The 5,934-nt window shown below is 41.8% G+C and overlaps 1 non-coding gene across 1 annotated transcript; it reads right to left on the bottom strand.

The window, feature by feature from the left end:
- Nucleotides 1-444: 444 nt before the first annotated feature.
- Nucleotides 445-551, bottom strand: LOC145123033 (small nucleolar RNA R71). Its single transcript, XR_013714912.1, has one exon. It is a non-coding gene; the product is annotated as a small nucleolar RNA R71 (small nucleolar RNA).
- Nucleotides 552-5,934: the final 5,383 nt, after the last annotated feature.

Consider the following 5,934-nt stretch of genomic DNA (forward strand, 5'->3'; position numbering starts at 1 on the left):
GAAAAGGAAGAAAGCGAATTTGAAGAAGGTAGCGATCTAGAAGGTGACTTTGACAACACCATGGCGAACATCGATGAAGTTCCCATGGGCGAATGGAAGAAGAGGATACGAGATGATACCGGCTAGGGACTTATGCAACCCGCAATTCCCGCGACTGCCACTTTTGAGCTTAAGGGTCACATACTTGCTCAACTCAAGGAGATCCCCTTCTACGGAAAAGACCACGAAGATGCCTATAAACACTTGGATGAAGTCAATGATGTAGCTGATTATTTTAATGTTCCAAATGTGCCTCGCGAAACCCAGCTGCTTCGTATGCTTCCAGTTACATTCAAAGGTGCTGCTAAGGATTGGATCAAGTCACTACCTCCCGGATCCATCACTACATGGGCTAAGATGAAGGAAGAATTTATTGACCAGTTTTGCCCACCTTCAAAGATAGCCAAGTTGAAGAAAGTTATTGCCAACTTTGAACAACAAGCTGGAGAGTCCCTTTATGAGGCATGGGAGAGATACAAGGGCCTACTAAGGAATTGCCCACATCACAATCTTAATAGCCAACAAGAAGTCTCCATTTTTTATGATGGGGTAAATGTGACTACAAGGCAGCTTCTTGACTCGCAAGGACCGCTCACGAAGAAGCCACCCCCGGTGATCAAGGAGTTAATTGAGGAGTTCTCTAAACACTCTAGAGAATATCATAACCCACGAAATGAAGTAAGTAGGGGGGTAGTGAACACTGTTAACGATAGCATGGCAACAATGATGGCTAAACTAGATAGTTTAGATAGAATGACTAAGATGGATCAAACAATCCATGCTATTCGGGTTGGAAGTGAAAATTGTAGAGGACCTCACCTCACTAAAGATTGTGATTTGGATGAGAATGGAAACAAGAAGGCTCAAGTATTCTATTCAAGTGGCGACAGATTTGATGATAATTGGCGAAAACCGAAGAAGGAATGGCTCCCGTATGATGAGTACAAAAAGGCAAAGGAGGAGAAATTCAAGCAAAAAGAATGGGGTTTCTATCAAAAGGAGGAACCGGTTATGGAAAAGAGAGCTGATTTGGAAGAGATGTTCACAAGGTTTGTAGCTGCGTCGGAAAAAAGGCACAATGATACCGACATTGAATTGAAGGAGCAACGAGTAATGCTTAAAGATCATCAAGCTATGATGAAAGATCAACAAAATCTGCTTAGAAATCAGCAAGCCTCCATTCATAACATTGAAAAATAGATAGGACAGCTTGCACAACAAATCAATCAAAGAACACTTGGTGAACTTCCGAGCAATACCGAACAAAATCCAAAAATGGCGCATCTAAATGTGATAGCCACTAATTCTGACAAAACTTTCACTCCTTTGACTTCTATTCAGAAGAAACCAAGTAAGGTGCAAACAGAAGAGGAATTTGAAAGGAATTCGAGCAAACCCGACTCGACTCGCCGAGTCGGTATAATGGACTCGACGAGTCCGAAAGCTGATGAGAAAAATTGTTCTCTTTTGAAATCTTACAGGCCCCCTTTGCCATTTCCAATCCGAGACATACCAGATGAGCAAATTCAATTGTATAGAAGATTTATGGAGCAAGTGACGACCCTTCAAGTGAACATTCCATTTGTTGAAACGATACTTCAAACGCCTAAGTATGCAACTTTTCTTAAAAACCTCTTCACGACTAGACAAAATATGGAAAAAGTTGCTAAAGTCTTGTTAAATGAGCTGCCAGAAAAGAGGGGTGATCCGGGAAGCATCTCCATACTTTGTCAATTTGGGAACATAATCTCTACTCATGCGTTGACCGATTCGGGTGCAAGTATTAATCTAATGCCATATTCTTTCTTCAAGAAGCTAAATTTACCGGAGCCAAGGCCGATTCGTATGAAGATCCATTTAGCCGATAAGACAATAATACATCCAAGAGGAGTATGTGAAGATCTTCTCATCAAAGTCGATAAATTTGTGTTTCCCGTGGACTTTGTAGTGCTTGACATGGAAGAAGACCCTAAAGTTCCAATCATTCTTGGAAGACCATTTTTGAATACCGCTTGTGCAATAGTCAATGTGTGCGAATCTACACTAACATTAAGGGTAGGGAATGATTCAGTGGTGTTTAAGGCGGAACAAGAGAAAAAGAATGAAGGGATGAAAAATGGGGAAATTTCCTTAGTGGATTTGGATGATGAAGTGTTAGAAAGAGAGCTTGCACTTTTACAAGAAGAAAATCCAAACAAATTTCTACTATCTTCTAAAGGGAATTTCGATGCTGGAGAAGATTTAAAGGAAATAGAAAGGTTGTTAGAGGAAGCTGAGTCAAACGAAACAACAAAAATTGTGGAAACATCACAGACTCGCCGAGTCGCATCGACTGACTCGACGAGTCCAATCGAGAACCTCAAGAATCATGAAGATCTTAACTTGCTTCTTACAATTTCCCTTTCCGATCTTAACATGTACACTTCTCCTGATCCTTTGGGAAGTCCAATAGAAGAGGCTGAGATTGTGGAAAGCTTTAACTTCCAACACGCACAATTGGCTTACCTTGACACGATGATAAAAGAAGAAGCGATTCAACTTGACGAGAGGGTAAGTTTGGGAGAAAAGGAGAATGCAAGGGGTTGGAATAATGATGTGAATAACTCATCCATTGAGTCACTCATGGCTAATCGAGAGATCGAGTCAAATACAATCAAGAGAACCAAACCTAGAGCCCAAGTTTCTACTAATTATGAAATATGTGCATTTGAACCACCGAATTATTTAGAAGATAAGGAAGAATCCTTAATATCAAGTGAAGATAAGGTGGCGACTATACGGGAAATCGAGATTGACAAAGAAGGAGTGCAAAAGATGGGTCCAAAGAACGGGGTGAAGAAGAAAAAGGTTGGGAAACGGATCAGTTATGCTATACAAGAGGATGCTGCGAGGAAAAGAAAAGAAGAATTGAGACGGGCGTATAAAAGAAAGATTCATGCTTACAAGACAAAGTTTAAACAACAAAAGATTAAGCGTGAATTCCCGATGGAGGAAAACGAAGACACGTAGACCGGGAAGGAGTCCAGCTAACGACTCCTCAATAAGAAGCGCTTAACGGGAGGTAACCCGTTGCTAGAGTTTGCTTTCTTTCCTTTTTTTTCGTTTTTTTTTATTTTCATTTTGCTTAGGATTTGTTTTTATCAATCTTCTTCTGTGTTTAAAATGATTGCTTGAGGGCAAGCAATGCTTAAGTGTGGGGTGGCATACATTTTTCACAGAATGAAAAACTCGACGAGTCTCTAAGTCTACTCGGCGAGTCCATTTCAGAAATCCCGAAAAATCGTTGAATCAGGCATCTACTTGCCAAGTAGGTCCGCCTACTCGACGAGTCCATATATTACCCGAAAAGAAAAAAAAATTATTTTACATTCTGTAAAAGAGGGGTTTTTACCCTAAATTGCAAACACTTTCAGCCATTCATACGAGCCGCCACCCCCATACTCGACGTGCACTCTCTCAAGCCTTCATCTTGAATCCTCTCTTTTTTTGCGAATTCAACCACCAAGGTAACAACTTTAGCTCTTAATCCTTTACAAGTTTCGATCTTGGGTGAAATATCACCCTTAATTTCTGGAAAATCCCGATTTTGGGAAGACTTGGATTTTAGGGTTTTGATTTTTGACAAATTAGGACGTTTTAGACGTAATTATTTTTACAATCATATGCTCCTGGAACATTCTGAAGCAAACCCCTGCAATAATTTATGGATTTGGCTGGTTAATTTCATCAGAAGAGATTTGGACTCCTGCAGTTCGTCCTACTCGCCGAGCAGTTCGTGGACTCGGCGAGTCCATGCTGCTGATGCCCAGTATTCTGCCATTTTTAATATTTTCGGTATTTTGCTTGTGGTTTTCTTGTTTCTCTGCTGTGCAGGAACCATGTCTAGGAGAGGTCAAAGCTCACGAGGAGGCGGTTATGGGGACATCCCATGGTTGACTTTTCCAAGCATCACCAACAAGTCTTCACTCACACGTACAAAAAGCAAGCTGGAGGCTTTGAAGCGAAAGGAAATATATGTTCCTAATGAGTTGGACTGGTCATGGATAGGGCAAGCTGGGTTGGAAGAAGCGCTAAACCATTACTTAGTCAAGTCTTGTGAAGTTAATGGGGTACAAGTAATCTGTGACGGGTGAAGTCGGTTGTTCAAGCTTCAAGAACCCATGTATCAAGAGCTTTGCTGGGAGTTCTTTGCCATCATCTCTTTCCGAGGTGGTGATGACTACTATAATCCGAATATTATTTCATTCTGCCTTGGAGGAGAGTTTCGCCAGTGCAGCATTGCAGAGCTGGCATGGAGGCTTGGTATTTATGATCAGAATGAGATCATGTCCGAGGCTATTGAGTCATTTTTGGAGCAGTGCCACAAAGACTTGCCCGAGGATGTGGTTGCCTCTACTTGGTGGACCACCATTGCCAACCGGGTTTACATTCCTTCATCCGCCCAAGAGGGCAGCATCCGTTCCCCGATTCATCGCTTAATACATCGTCTGATCGCAAGCTCTATAAACATGCAAAAGGATGACGATAAAGTCCCCACTCTCGACATCTTCTACATGTGGAGTATTATCACTCCTAATGTATTTTGCAATTTGCCATATTGCATGGCAAAATACTTGGTAGAGGGGGCAGTCAAAGAGCGGGTGACTTCAAAAATCAATGGAGGCATGTTTGTTACAAGGCTTGCGAGAACTTATGGTATTTTGGACCGACAAGAGGCACGGGCATTGACTATGATTCCTAGTCCTCCCTTCAGTACAACATTATTCAGGAGGGCTAGGATCATTGAGGATTATGGAGGGGGGCATGTTAGTATTCCAAATGATGATGAACCGTTAGTGCCGGAAGAACCGGGAAGGAGGGTAAGGCAAAGGAGAGAGCGGGTGCCATAAGACCCACCGGTTATTCCGGTGGATGAGGAGATACCTATGGATTGGTATAATGTTGAGCTGCGAAGATACCAAGACGACCTCGGGCGGGGCGTGAACTATGTCAATGAGTCATTTGCTTATTTATTTGAGCAAATGCATTTTGTACCAAGGACCAGGCCCGGATTCCCGTATGTGTCCAGTTGGGATGAAAGGGTGCAAGCGAGAAGAAACCAAGCAGGCGGAAGTGGAGCCGGAGGAGATGAAGACGAGGAGGAGGATTGATGTTTTTTTTATTGTGTTTTTGATGTTTAAGACTATTTACTTTTCTTTGTTTTGGGTGTTGAACTTGTAGGATGTTTAACTAGGAATTTGTTTTCTTTTATCACTTGTGGTTGTTTTCTTTTCAGATTGAAGGATTGGATGCATGCAAGAGTCTCAATTGTCAAGGTTAGAGTGAGGATCGGGTTTAAATGAGAATGTGCATGAGTTTAGGGTCGAGTCCGTTCTCAAGGAGGGTCTTAGAGTGTTTTTTTGTTGAAGAAAAATGAAGAAAACACACTGAGTTATCATACCCCGCCACATCAGAAACGGAACCCAAAAGCAGAATATTTATATTTCTCACTCAGTGATGGACTCGCCGAGTGCACATTACCTACTCGACGAGTCCGAGTTCAATTCCACGATTTTTCTGCTTGATACGTTGCTACTCGTCGAGCTTCCGTATAGACTCAACGAGTTTATCATTTTTCCATTCTCAAGGCTTATATTCTGCTCATATTCACTACGGGTCTCGCTCATATTCCTTAGAGTTTGATTTCTGAAGATTTCGGAGTATCTTTCCTGCAATTTTGGAGCTTTCCCACACGAGATAATGACACCCAAGACATGGATGAGCTGTTCCCATGTCTAAAGTCAGCTGAAGATGGAGCTTTAAATGAAGAAGATCAACCTCGCAACTTCTATCCCAGGGGAGTTTGTTCCAATTCTCCCTTTATTTTCTTATTATATTTATCATGCATAATATGCA

Source organism: Lactuca virosa, chromosome 6 (genome assembly GCF_052849685.1).
Source record: "Lactuca virosa cultivar CGN04683 chromosome 6, Lactuca_virosa_CGN04683_v6, whole genome shotgun sequence".
NCBI classification, from domain to species: domain Eukaryota; kingdom Viridiplantae; phylum Streptophyta; class Magnoliopsida; order Asterales; family Asteraceae; genus Lactuca; species Lactuca virosa.